Source organism: Otolemur garnettii, unplaced genomic scaffold (assembly GCF_000181295.1).
Source record: "Otolemur garnettii isolate 467f Iridium unplaced genomic scaffold, OtoGar3 scaffold00029, whole genome shotgun sequence".
NCBI classification, from domain to species: domain Eukaryota; kingdom Metazoa; phylum Chordata; class Mammalia; order Primates; family Galagidae; genus Otolemur; species Otolemur garnettii.
Window position 1 is genome coordinate 19,052,125 of NW_003852424.1, and position 15,761 is coordinate 19,067,885.

Genomic DNA, 15,761 nt, shown 5'->3' on the forward strand with positions numbered 1-15,761 from the left:
AAAAGAGAGAAAAAAGGAGAGAAGTTAAAGAGAGAGAGACAACAAATGGGGCTGAAATACCATGATGAAAATATAGGAGTCCTTACTCTTGAAGAAAATGAAAATGGAAATTAAGAATACAACCAACCAGAGTTAGATGATATCTCAAAGTGGTTTTGATTTGCATTTCTCTGATGATTACAGATGATGAGCACTTTTTCATGTGTCTGTAGGCCATGCACCTGTCTTCTTCAGAGAAGCTTCTGTTCAAGTCCCTTGCTCACAATGAAATGAGATCACTTGTTCTTTTCTTATAATAAATTTGAGTTCTCTGTGGGTTCTATGTATCAAACTTTTGTCTGAAACATAACCTGCAAATATCTTCTCCCGTTCTGAGGGCTGTCTGCTTGCTTTCCTTACTGTGTTCTTGATTGTGCAGAAGCTTTTTAGTTTGATCAGATCCCAGTAATGTGTTTTTGGTGTTGCTTCAATTGACTTTACCTTTTTTATGTTTACATGGATGGAGCTGGAACATATCCTACTTAGTAAGGTATCTCAAGAATGGAAGAAAAAGTATCCAATGTACTCAGAATTATGATGAAACCAATTTATAATCACTCACACTTTTCTATGAAGGATAGATCACAACTATGGCCCAGGATGAAGGAGGAGGGGGGATTGGTAGAGGAGGAGTGAGCTTTGATGGAGAGAGGGTGAATGGTGGGACCACACCTATAGTGCACATTACAAGGGTACATGTCTGATCTATTAAGTATAGGGTATAAATGTCTTAACATAATAATTAAGTAAATGAGGTGAGGGATATATTAACTAGTTCGATGTAAGCATTCTAAATTGTATATGAAATCAGCACATTGTACCCCATCAATGAATTAATGTATACATGGTCTATGTGTTTATATGACTTAATAAAAAAAGAATACAAACAAGCAACCAAACTAGCAAAAAAAGAAAAAAGAACAATATAAAAAACTCAAATAACCAATAACAACAAAAACTTCAACAACAAAAAAGAGAAAAGAAAAACAAATCCTAATGTGTGTGTGTGTGTGTGTGTGTGTGTGTATATATATAGAGAGAGAGAGAGAGAGAGAGCAGAATAGAATAATAATGATATATATGTATTTATTTCATGATAATGCATGGTAGGATTATACTATAACATTATTTAGTCTCTCAAGAACTTTAATTTATTTCTGCTCATTTTTGTTGATCTTTTTGCTCTAATAGCAGCTATATGTATTAATTTCCTTGTCTCCTGTACAAATATGCAAGAGGTACTCTAGGCCAGAGGTTATTTGAACTTCAGTATGCATTAGAGTTACTTGGAGAATCTCTTAAACACAGATTCCTGGTTCCCACCAGCAAATTCTCTAATACAATAGGTCTGAGGGCTGTACAATTTCCATTTGTAATAAGTTCCCAGGTGATGCAAATGCTCTGGCCCCAGTACTACACATGGAAAGCTAATATTCTAAGGTATATATTATAGTCAAGTCATGCACTGCATAGTGACATTTTGGTCAGCAACAGACCACATATGCGATGGTGGTCCCATAAGATTATAATATTGTGTTTTTACTGTACCTTTTCTGTGTTTAGAAACACAAACATTTACCATTGCACTACAATTGCTCATAGTATTCAGTATAGTGACAGTCTGTACAGGTTTGTAGTCTAGCAATATATTAGTATACACCATATAGCCTAGGGGTAATGGAGATCACACCATACAGATTTGTGTAAGTAAAAACAACACCCTATGATGTTGGCACAATAATAAAATTGCATTTTTCAGAATGTATCCCCATTATTAAGTGATGCATAACAGTAAGGCATGACTATAACAGTAAGATAGAAAAGTAGCTGAGTAATAGGATATGAGTTATTCAAACATACTAATTAGTTTTTGGCTGAATGATAGGATATGAGTTATTCAAACATACTAGTTAGTAATTTCAAACTATTTACCTTGACATGTCAATTAACTCTGTCAGGCCTAAGTCCCATTGCTTTATATCAGGCATCCACAAACTATGGCCCGTGGGCCAAATGAGGCCTGCTGAGGACATTCATCCAGCCTGCCAGGTGTTTTTGCCACCACTACCTGTCTTGCTTAGCCATTGACTCATCCCAGGGCCCACAGTCTGGCCCTCCAACGGTCTGAGGGACAGTGAACTGGCTCCCTGTTTAAAATGTGTGAGGACTCCTGCTCTATAGCCTCACCATCAGTTGGTATTCTTTTCAATTTTAAATAAGAGTGTTTTATTGTAGTTTTAACTTATGCTACCATAAAATTATTAAATTGAGTGTCTCTGAATGTTTTTGTAATGCATTCATTTTTTGTCTTATGTTTAAATGATTCCTTTTTCTTTCTTTGTACTTCTTTTGGTTTATCCTTTTGTTATTTACTTTTAGCAGTTCTTTATATATAAACAATAAAACCTCTATAAGTTGGCTACTCATGGGAATGTAACAACTGGTCAATATATGAAGGTGGTCAACATAAGGAGCTAGGCCTACTGTACTGGTACATCCATGTGGTGCAAGTCCTGTCTATAAAAATTAGGTCAACTATAAGGAGGTGGTCAATGTAGAAAGATGGTCAGCTATGGAGGTTCTACTGTATTTTGAATCCTAATTGAGAATATTTCATTGTAAATATAGTTCACAGTGTGTTTTTTTACTTGTCTGAGAAACCTTTGATGTACATGAGTCATGAAATCTAGGTTAGTATCTTTGATTTATGCAAGCTTGAGGAAGTAATTTAACCTACGTGGCTCTAGCACCTTATTTATTTTTCTGTTGTCATGAAGTTCAAATAATTGAGATAAAATGCTCTAGATATGTAGGTCATTCTTAAATGTTTGTGTTCATCTTCTCACACTGAACAGATATTTTAGAAATCTGTTGTGCTCACTGTGGAATAACCTACACCTTCATTTTTGATGTGCCTCTACCCGAGCTCTTCAAACAGCACATAATGTGGCTGTGACATAGTCATACACTCATACTCACAGTTGAGTTGCATGGAGCTCAAACATCACACTGAGGGATGATAAGAATTGAATAAAATTAAGGCAATTGAAGGACATGTGTCTCTTCAAGCTGTAACAGAAGACAAGGCTGGTGGTGCATCTCCCAAGAGTGTGCAGGAAAACCTGCCAGGCCCTGCTGGCAGGTCAGTTCCTCTGGGCATGATTAGTCCTCCTCCTCTCTACGCTCCCCCTTTCACTACCACTCACCTCACAGTTGCTCTTGTGCCTAGGAAAGTATTTACATGAACTTTAGGTCTTAGCTGCTTCCATTCATTTCACGTTCTTTAGCATTAAGACCTGAATTGGCCTCCCCGAAGGGAAAGGTGTGCATGTTTCAGAGAGGTATTATTTAAGCTAATCTATATTGTTCCTGGGTGCTGGGTGTGAAAATGAGCTTCCTTCATCTCCCTGAATTCTTTTAATGTCTAAAAAACAATAAAGGAAAACTTTCTGAAAATAGTAGTAGGGACTCATAAGGCAGCAAGGGTTGCACACATTCCACACTGTGGACTTTGGCTCCAGAGCGTGATCTTCCAGAGCCAGTGGCATTATTCAGCAGTAAACGTTTAAAAGATATATGCATAGAGGAAGTGCAGAAATCAAAAGTGAATATTTCAATGAGGTGTATAAACTGATTAATATGCTTACAGCCAGCACCCAAATAAGGGAATAGTCAATACTAGCACCCCAGAAGACCCCTTTCTACTTCATCCTAAACACTACACCTCTAGAGAAGCTCCTGGTGTCCCTGCTTCCCGGGGTCTTGGTGGCATGCGATTGCAACTGACTCCCACTGGGGCTGGCTGCATCGCCTTGCCTGCCATGTCCCCGCTTCCTGGGGCCTTGGCTAAGTGCAACCATGTCTGACTCCCGCCCAAGCTGGCTGTATCACCTGCCCGCTGTGTCCCTGCTTCCCCGGGCTTTGGCAGCATGTGCCCAGGAGACAACCAGAAGAAGCCACTGGCAGAACGGTTTTAGGGATGGTCTCCAAAAAGTGCAAATTCAGCATGGGGTGGAATTAGCAGAAAAACTTTGGTAACCAGAACAACCATGGTAGATCAACCCCCCAAGGAAGAATAGGGCAGATACAATTGAAGATCCCTTCCTAAACAGATGTCTGAGATGTCAGAAATTGAAATCAGAATCTAGAAAGTGAATAAGATCAACAGAATGGAGGAAAGGAGGGAACTAGAATTTCTAATTATTCCAAAGCTATCCCAGGAATTCACTGATTTCCAAGATAAAATGATCAAAGACTATGATAAACTGAAGCAAGAGGTTGCAACCCTTAAAGATCTGAAGAGTATGGTTGTATCCCTCGTTCAGAGAATGGACCAGGCAGATGATAGGATGTCTGACACTGAAGACAAAGATTTTGACCAAGTCTGACCATCCAAAGATCAAGACAAATGGAGAACAAAAACAGATCATTTGCTCAGACAGCTCTGGGATAATACAAAGAAAACTAATATTCGCCTCATAGGAGTCTGTGAAGGCAATGAAGTTTCTTCACAAAATACAGAGGCTGTCCTTCATGAAGTCATGAAAGAGAACTTTCCAGACATGCCAAGGGATCCTGAAATTCAGATAGCAGACAGCTTTAAAACCCCAGCACAATTTAACCCAAACAAGACATTCCCCAGGCATATCATAGTCAACTTCACTAAAGTTAACATGAAAGACAAAATTCTGAAAGCAGCTAGATGCAAGAAAACCTTAACTTACAAGGGGAAGAACATTAGAATGACTGCAGATCTCTCTGCTGAAACCTTTCAGGCTAGAAGAGGGTAGTCATCAACCTTCAACCTCCTAAAACAAAACAACTTTCAACCCAGAATCCTGTATCCAGCTAAACTGAGTTTCATTTATGATGGAGAAATTAAATACTTTAATGACTTTCACATGTTGAAGAAATTTGTCATAACTAAACCAGCCCTCCAGGATATTTTCAGACCTATCCTCCATAATGATCAGCGCAATCCTCCACCACATAAATAAACCCACCCAGAAAATTTTGATCAAATTCCAATCTCCACAGTGGCAAAAGGATTAAAGATGTCCACTGGACTTTCAAAAAACTTGATACCCAAAACTATACCAGGCTTATCAATAGTCTCAATCAATGCGAATGGCTTAAATTGCCTTCTAAAGAGGCACAGGCTGGCTGACTGGATACAAAAACTAAGGCTAGATATCTGCTGTATTCCAGAAGCTCACCTCACTTTGAAAGACAAGCATCGACTCAGGGTAAAGGGATAGTCATCTATATTCCAGGCAAATGGAAAGCAGAAAAAAGCAGGTGTTTCAATTTTATTTGCAGATATAATAGGTATTAAACCAACAAAAGTGAGCAAGGACAAGGATCGTTACTTTATATTTGTTAAGGCTAATACTGAATACGATGAGATTTCAATTATCAATATTTATGTACCCAATCAGAATGTACCTCAATTTATAAGAGACAGTCTAACAGACATGAGCAACCTGATTACCCCCAGCTCCATCATAGTCAGAGATTTTAATACCCCTTTGGCAGTGCTGGATAGATCCTCCAACAAGAAGCTTAGCAAGGAAATTTTAGATTTAAACTTAACCATTCAGCATTTGGATTTAACAGACATCTATAGAACATTTCACCCTAATAAAACTGAGTACACATTTTACTCATCAGTCCACAGAACATACTCCAAAAGAGACTACATCTTAGGTCACAAGTCTAACCTTAGCAAATTTAAAATAATAGAAATTATCCCTTGCATACTATCAGATCAAATTTAAAATAATAGAAATTATCTCTTGCATACTATCAGAATAAAATTTGAACTCAGCAACAACAGTAATCTGCAGACCCAAACAAAAATGAGGAAGCTAAATAACCTTATGCTCAATGGCAGTTGAGTCAGAGACTAGATCAAGAAGGAAAGTATCAAATTCTTGGAACTAAACAACAATGAAGAGACGAGTTATCAGAACCTCTGAGATACTGCAAAGGCAGTCCTAAAAGAGAAATTTCCTCAAGCAAACGGAAACAGAAGAAGTTAACAACTTAATGGAACACCTCAAGCAACTGGAAAAGGAAGAACACTCCAATCCGAAACCCAGCAGAAGAAAAGAAATAACCAAAATTAGAGGAGAATTAAATGAAATTGAAAACAAAAGGATTATAGAACAGATTAACAAATCAAAAAGTTGTTTTTTTGAAAAGGTTAATAAAATAGATAAGCTGTTGGCCAACCTAATCAAGAAAAAAAAGAGTTAAATCTCTAATTTCATCAATTAGAAATGGTAAAGATGAAATTAAAACAGACCCCTCAAAAATTCAAGAAATCCTCCATGAATACTACAAGAAACTTTATTCTCAGAAATATGAAAATCTGAAGAAATCAACCAATACTTGGAAGTATGCCACCTTCCAAGACTTAGCCAGAACCAAGTGGAAATGTTGAACAGTCCCATATCAAGCTCTGAAATAGCATCAACTATACAAAATCTCACTTAAAAAAAAAAGCCCAGGACCAGATGGCTTCACGTCAGAATTCTACCAAAATTTAAAGAAGAGCTAATACTTATACTACTTAACCTTTTCCAAAATATAGAAAAAGATGGAATACTACCCAACACATTCTATGAAGTAAACATCACCTTGATCCCCAAACCAGGAAAAGACCCAACAAGAAAAGAAAATTATAGATCAATAACTCTAATGAATATTGGTGCAAAAATATTGAACAAGATCCTAACAGAATCTAGCAACACATCAAACAAATTATACACCTGGACCAAGTGGGTTTTATCCCAGGATCTCAAGGCTGGTTCAACATATGCAAATCTATAAACGTAATTCACCATATAAACAAATTAAAAAACAAAGACCAAATGATCCTCTCAAGTGATGCAGAAAAAGCTTTTGACAATATCCAGCATCCATTCATGATTAGAACACTTAAGAGAATTGGCGTAGAAGAGACTTTTCTCAAATTGATAGAGGCCATCTACAGAAAACCCACAGCCAATATCGTATCAAATGGAATTAAATTGAAATCATTTTCACTCAAATCAGGAACCAGGCAAGGTTGCCCATTGTCCCCATTGCTCTTTAACATCGTAATGGAAGTTTCAGCCATAGTAATTAGGGAAGAAAAGGCAATCAAGGGTATTTACATAGGATCAGAAGAGATCAAACTTTCACTTTTCGCAGATGACATGATCATATACCTGGAAAACACCAGGGACTCTTCTACAAAACTCTTAGAAGTGATCAAGGAATACGGCAGTGTCTCAGGTTACAAAATCAACACCCAGAAGTCAGTAGCCTTTATATATACCAACAATAGTCAAGCTGAGAAAACAGTTAAGAACTCTAGTCCGTTCACAGTAGTGCCAAAGAAGATGAAATATTTAGGAGTTTACCTAACAAAGGACATGAAAGATCTCTATAAAGAGAACTATGAAACTCTAAGAAAAGAAATAGCTGAAAATACTAACAAATGGAAAAACATTCCTTGCTCATGGCTGGGAAAAATTAACATTGTTAAAATGTCTATACTACCTAAAGCAATATATAATTTAATGCAATCCCTATTAAAGTTCCATTGTCATACTTTAAATATTTTGAAAAAAAATACTTCATTTTATATGGAATCAGAAAAACCTTGAATAGCCAAGACATTACTCAGAAACAAAAACAGAGCAGGAGGAATCACGCTACCAGACATCAGACTATACTATAAATTGATAGTGATCAAAACAGCATGGTACTGGCACAAAAACAGAGAGGTAGATATATGAAACAGAATAGAGAACCAAGAGATGAACCCAGCTACTTACTGCTATATGATCTTTGACAAGCCAATTAAAAACATTGAGTGGGGAAAAAAATTCCCTATTTAACAAATGGTGCTGGATGAACTGTCTGGCAACCTGCAGAAAACTGAAACTGGACCCACATCTGTCACCACTAACTAAGATAGACTCTCACTGGATAAAGACTTAAATTTAGGACATGAAACTATAAAAACACTAGAAGAAAGTGTAGGGGTGAAGAACACTTGGGAGAAGAAATTGGCCTGGGTGAATATTTTATGAGGAGGACCCTCAGGCAACTGAAGCAACATCAAAAATATACTACTGGGACCTCCTCAAATTAAAAAGCATCTGCACAGCCAAGAACACAGTAAGAAAAGCAAGCAGACAGCCCTCAGAATGGGAGAAGATATTTGCTGGTTATGCTTCCAACAAAGGTCTAATAACCAGAATCCACAAGAAGTCAAATGTATTAGCAAGAAGAGAACAAGTGATCCCATCTCAGGGTGGGCAAGAGACTTAAAGTGAAACTTCTTTGAAGAAGACAGACGCATGGCCTACACATATGTGAAAAAATGCTCATCATCCCTAATCATCAGAGAAATGCAAATCAAAACTACTTTGAGCTATCATCTAACACCAGTAAGATTAGCCCATATCCCAAAATCCTAAAACACAGATACTGGCAGGGTTATGGAGAAAAGGGAACACTTCTACACTGCTGGTGGGAATGCAAACTAATACGTCCCTTTTGGAAAGTCATATGGAGAACACTTAGAAAACTAAATATAGATCTGCCATTTGATCCTATAATTCCTCTGCTAGGTATATATCAAGAGGACCAAAAATCACACTACAATACAGATATCTGTACCAGAATGTTCATTGCAGCCCAATTCACAATTGCTAGGTCATGGAAGAAGCCCAAGTGCCCATCGACCCATGAATGGATCAATAAATTGTGGCATATGTACACCATGTAATACTATGCAGCCATAAAGAAAGATGGAGACTTTACCTCCTGCATGTTTACATGGATGGAGCTGGAGAATATTCTTTTCAGCAAAGTATCTCAAGAATGGAAGAAAAAGTATCCAATGTACTCAACTCTATTATGAAACTAATTGCTAACTATCATAGGAAAGCTATAATCCAATTGTAGTCCAAGAATACAGGAAAAGGGGAGAAGGAGGGTAGGGGAGGGTAGGGGAGAGGATGGATAAAGGGAAGGTGACTGCTGGGATCACGTCTATGATTTATCCTATAAGGGTACATGTGAATCTTTCTAAATGTCAAATATAAATGTCTTAACACAACAATTATGAGAATGGCATCATGGCCAATTGGATGAAAGTATTTCAAATTGTATATGGAAACAACACACTGTATCCCATGATAGTATTAATGTGCACAAATATGATTTAATAAAAAAAAAGAGAAGCCCCTGATTCTAGCACTCAATAATCTTTATTATCACTATTGAGTGTGCTTTAACAATCTTCAGAAAGTGAGCACTTATGACTCTCAGATGTGTCTTCCAAATTGGTTTGTGAGGTTTGTTAGTGAATGGAAGGGATGGGATGTGAATATAATAAAGTTGAAGAAAGCAGGACCCTTAAGAAACTGTGCATCCTTGTTGTGCCTCCTACTAATTACTGCACATTCACTCTAATTAATATCAGGATCTATATGGCTCAGCAAATAATGGAGCAACAGAGAGAGGCCAAACAGAGCTGTACCCCAGGGAATGACAATGTGCAGAAGGGTCCATTTTCCCCTGGCAAAACCCAAACTTATGATTTGACATCTTCACAACAATGAAAGTTGCTGTGAGTTTTGGGACCTGGAGTGGTATAAACAGGCCCCCGTTGGTGCTGCTCTACCAGAATAGTCACCTAGAGCCATGCTGCACAGACTATCCAGGTGAGTGCACCTGCTGACTATGGATAGGGGGCTACCTTTGGCTTTGGAAGGGAAACTGCTCAAGTTAGGAATTGTCACGAGCAAGTGGTGAGAGAGAAGGGTCTGAGATCCTCTGTCATTTGTGGAAGATGCAGGGGACCCAGACCCAGGGAAAAGAAAGCCAGTCGTTTCCCAACTGCCATCCAGAAACTTTTGTTTCCCTCTGGCCCACAGGGAGCCATGGCAGCAGTGAGTTTGATGCACTGTGCCTGAAGGTGCTCCTTTCTATACAGGTGAGAGAGGTGTAGGAGACAACAGACAGCAATGGCATTTCAGCGTGGTATATGGACGCGCTTATTCTCTGCTGTGTTCCCTCAGCATTTGTGCATTTTTCCCTTTTGCCAGCGGAATTCATACTTGAGCTATGAGCTTATTATCTGGTATCTTTCGTTTTTATTATCCTTTTTCTTTAAGGTCTGTGGCACTCTTACCTTTTTTATTAAGATTTAGTATTCTAAGCATTTTTAAATTTATTGTCCATTTTCCCCTTAACACACCAGCTCCAAAAATAATACTTCATACAAATGCACCTTTATATAGAATTGTTGATACACTAAACAATGAATAAGAGGAAAGAGTGCATAATAATACTAACAACTGCCTTTCAGAAAAGTGTTCAGTAGCACATAGTTGCCAGGCACAGACCTATGCACTACCTACATCAGCTCACTGAATCCTCACAACACACCAGTGTAGTACAATCATCATCCTTATTATATACAGGGATCTTACAGGGGTCCAGGAACATGCAGATAGTAATAGATAGAGACAGGATTTGAACTTCCTATGGGAAAATTCAAAGCTAACTCTTGATAATCAAGGCACTATTTTATCTCCCAAACCCAATAACACTGATAAACACTTGGGAGATGCACACTCCTACTCTGAGAGAGGTAGTATATCAGTCGGGGAAGAAAGTATAAGCAGAAGTTGACCTGTGAGGAACAGATCAGAGGAATAGTAAAGGGGATGAACACATAGATGGAGAGGAAATGGAACAATGTATTTGGAAAGAAAATTAGTCTCTAAAAAGAATCAAGATATTGTCATGAATATGTTCCAGGTCTCAACCAAAGAACTCAAAAAATTCATGATTTTCTATTATTTATTAATTAATGCCATTTTTGTTTTTATGAATTACTAATTATTTAGCTATTTATCAAGTACTACATAAAAATACATTCTAAAAATGGAATGCAAACCTGCAATACACAATGTGGATTATATCGAACTCACTTAAAAGATGATGAAATGGAGTCCTAAGGAAGAAAACACGTGCTCCCCAAATGATGGAAGTGGCTAAGTGTCAGAGCAGGGATGCACACCCAGATTCATCCAGTGCAGTGCTCGTGATATTTCTTTTATCATTCACTGTTTCTGAGCAAAAGGGGCACCTGAATCTCAGGTTTGTATAGAAAAACTGACCGAGAAAATATTGGTATATTTAAAATGGGAAATCTCATGATTATAATAATGAGAAAAGCTTATTTCTATTTCCTTTGCCCTTGGTATCATCTCAGCAAGAGCCTTAATTTTTCTTTTCAGTATAGGCAAGAAAATGATCTAAAGACAGCTTAGATCACGAAGTCCTTCAAATCAGGACTATAATCCTCTCTACTCTGTCAGCAGAATGAGAAACTTTGAGGTGAGTTAAGGGTATGACTTGCTTTTTCTCTCTTTCACATCTCCTTCCTCACAGTGGATAGAGAACTAGGGGAGTCGTTATTTGACTGACTCAAAGCTGATTCTCTCTTAGACCCTTTTGTAAACTCACTGGAGACATTTCTGTCGGGCACTTCCTGCTGCAAGTGACTCTGGGCAAGCAGTATGTCCCCTTCAGGAAGACTGCTCCTGAAAACCCACATGATTCCACTGCTGTGATAAACACACAGACTCTTCCATGGAAGTACACAAAGCTCCCCCATAGCTGATATTTTTACTGTACTGCCACATCTATTCCTGGAAAAGTCTACAGCATGGATGATCCATCACCTGGAGCATGTTTTCTAGTTATACCCCTCTCCCCTTCTATCAAGGACTTTTATCACTTTAATAAGTCTGAGTCAGACATCAGTCCCCTGTGTGCCACAAACACAAGGCAAACACATCATGCTTCCAAGGTGGTTCATGAAGGTCTGGCTCCTGCCTTTGGAATCATCTTTCAAACTCTTACTTGACAGGCTCACAGCATAGCTCTCTGCTAATAATTTCTCCCCTAATTGTCTCTAAATGCCACTTTTCTGAATACTGAAGATCCTCAAGCTAGGTTGTAGGCTCCCAAGACTCAAGAACTATAAAACCAGATCTGCCCAAGATGTAATCAAAGATGTTTAAAAAGTTTCTGTGGGCTCTGAGAACTCAGCTAAATTGTCAGTATTGAGATTCTTATTTTTCAAAGATTTGTATTTATGTTTCATTTTTTAAACTGACAAATACAATTGTATGTTTTTATAATGTCCATGATGACTTGAAGTATATATAGATTGTGCAATGACTTAATCCAGCTAAATGACATATATATTACCTCACTTACTTATCATTTCAATTCCGAGATTATATTACATGGGGCAGTCACATAAGGCTGTGATATACCTATGTGAACAAGTGTAGTAGGGTGGGCTAAGTGTTGAGTGGAGACTGGCTCAAGGTGCAGAGAGGAGAGTAGATGAGAAAGTAAATCAAGCTGATGTTAGGGGCATCATCACAAGAAAGATGAGACATATTTTGAAGATTTTTCTAAGTTACTTTGATTTAAAAAAGAACATACATATGCAAAAGCTAAATTTGAAGCACAGGTACTACCATACACAATGAACCAGAATAATGCCTTTTTAAACTACAAATAATTCATTATGTCTGGAGCCATAGAGTGCTAATAGAATAATTTAAAGTGCATGTGTTAGTTCTGCAATGTGAACAATCAATGAAGGAAATTAAAAATTTGTTCAAGGAATGCCAAGCTATGGGCTCCCATCCTCAGTTCATGTACTATTTAAGGGAGCCAAAATAACCTACCTTCTGTTTCCTTCTCTGTACCTCTCTTGGTAACTCTGTGCCTTTGTTTATGAAGTTTGATTTGATCCTCCTGCTCATACATTTCTATCCTTCACAGTTCATGACTCTTGATATTCATACACCATAGTTCTGGCATTATGCCACTTTCTCTACAAATTCCTTTCTTGTGCTTCTCCTCTGCATGACCACACTCTGTCACACATGATGTATTCCCATGACACTCATTGAATTCATCAGTTTGGCTCCTTTACATGCAATATTTCCCTACCAGTGAGTGGTCCTTGACTGTAAAAGCACATGGTCCTTCATATTCAATTTCATCTATTAAATACAGGGCCTAATACCTTGTGAAATATTCAGAAACATTTGGGTAATAAATTCCTTTAATGAGTCTATCATATTCCTTGCTTGTCAAAAGGCTCCTTCAGAATAGTATCTGAGTCTGACCAATTTTGAATGTCTCAAATGAGTTAGAAAACTGCTTTACTAGGTACTTATGTAATTTGGTGATGTGTTCTGAATACAGATTTTAGGTTGAAATGGAAGTTAATATGATCTTAATACATAACCATGATTAAATATTTAAATCTCTGAATCCAATTCTTCTAATTAAGAACTAGAAAAGCACTCTCATTAACGAAGCCTTTATCTGCAGAGATTTTAACATCACTAGGCCTCGGCTATATGTCTCTCTGAACTTTGGGGTCATGCTGTCCCTTATGCAGGTAAGGTTCTGTCAAAAACTCCACTAAGTGTACCCCATGTTCTCTAGAGGGCCTTTAGAGGATTCTTAAATACTGGCAGCTTGGAAAATGTTTCTTAGAAATATATGTTAATCTCACCTCCTCCCAGCAACCAGAGCAGGTATAAATGTATCACCTTCCCAGATCATTTGTCATCCCATTCTGGATCACAGTGACAAAATCCTCATTCCAAAAACGGCTATAGATATCTTAGACTGATATTTTTGGAAAATAACAACTGTTTAGTCAGAAGCGGATCACTGCAGGGAGAGAGCAAATGTAAATTCATCAGAGTTTATTGTGTCTCGTAATGTAGAGACATATAACTTACTGGATATGGTAACACAAATGGCAGCCTTGACGTTCAAAGCCAGCTATATATGTGAAAGGTACTGAAGTCCCTAATGAATATGTCATCTAGCACGAATTGACTTGAGTTTTCTAGGTCATTTTGTCTTTAGATTCCTGGAGAAGAATCTCCTCAAATCGCCTGTCTCTTTATTAGCTCCTAATGTCATCTCTGGATGTTATTTTGCATTCTCAGAATCATGTAGCTCAGGTGGATAATGAGAGGCTTTCATGTGTTCCAGAGGGAAATGACAGAAGAAAAGTGAGAAGCAACAACTATAGCACAGAGTTCAGGGGTGCTTATGTGACAGGAGAAGTCTAAGCTCATTTCTGAGGTATGGATGGGAGGGAGTTATGAAACAGGTGGTGGTAAAGGTGAGAGAAATTGGTGTGGGGAACTTGTCCCTAGTTCTATGGGTAAGGTAAATGCCAAGACTCAATTTGTTTGCAGGAATTTAATGTACCTTAGCAATTCAGTATAAGTTTGATAGGAAATCAAGGATGCCAAAAATGTAAGCTTTGCACAAATCAAAGGAAGACAAATGTGTTGGAGTTCTGTGAATGTACCAAGACATTATAAGATATAGATTGAAAAAGACAGGTTTCTGATTTGAAATCTTCATCTGGCAGAAGATGAATGGAAAAATATGGAGGAAGAGTAATGAGCCAGAAAAAAGTTAGATCAATCCCTTTATGAGATTTTGGCATAGCATTTCAGTTTGAGAAAAGGTAAGATTAAACAAATAAAGAGACAGAATCAGTAGGACATGGATTTTGGCTAGATGCCCTTGGTGAACATTCTGAAGAAAGAAATTCTGTTCACATGCTAGTAGAGTGATAGGAATAGGAAGGGATACAGCAGGTGTGGGCAGATAAACAAAGTCAGTCCCAAATGTAGTCTCAGCTAACAAAATGTGCCACATCTGAAGTCCAGGAGACCATGGAACTAAGTGTATAACAGAGGGACCCACAAATTGAAGACACTGGGTAGCTTGTCCTTCCATGTAAGTCAGTAACTGGCCTAAGTTTTCTGAATAAGGAGAGAGAGTAGTGCTTAATCTCCTGCACAAAGTTACTCTCTTTTAGCCAAGGACATTTCTTGGAGAGAAGGTGATACCTGTGAACTGTTTCCAGCAACACTCACAGCATTTCCAGGATGGATGCACATGCTACTAAAAGAGATCTGGATGGGAACCCACAATGTTCAGCACAATATAGAATTGGTTGGATGTTGGAAGTGAGGGAAGATGATACGCAAGGTAACAAGTAGAATTGACTATGTTTCAGGAAATTCATGAAGGTTGTTTGGGGAGAATATGGTCACATTTATCTGGATACATGGAATATACAGAAAGTGATTGCTATGGTTTGAATATTTGTATCCTCCAAATTCATGTTAAAATTGAATTGTCAATGTGGCAATATTGAGAACTGGAACCGTTAAGGGATGATGAGATCTTAGGGGCCCTGCCACTGTGGATACATTAATCCATTCACAGACAAGTGAATTAATGGGTGAATGCTTGAATAGGTTATCATATGAGTGAGACTGATGACTTAAAGAACAGGGAGAGAAACCTGAGTGAGCATGCTTACCCCCTTTCCATGTAATGCCCTGCACTTCCTCAGGATTTCGTATAGAGTTCGTACCAGCTGGAAGGCCTGCATCAGGTGTGGCCCCAGCACCATAAACTTCTCAGCTTCTATAACTCTAAGACAGTAATATTTTTTCTTTGTAAATGATTCAGCTACCATTATTTTGTTATGATTAATTATTTTTGTTGAATTAAGTGATCAGTATAATATAGACAGTGGTTTGTTATAAATCCAGGTGCCCCTTAGGTTTTGCCTC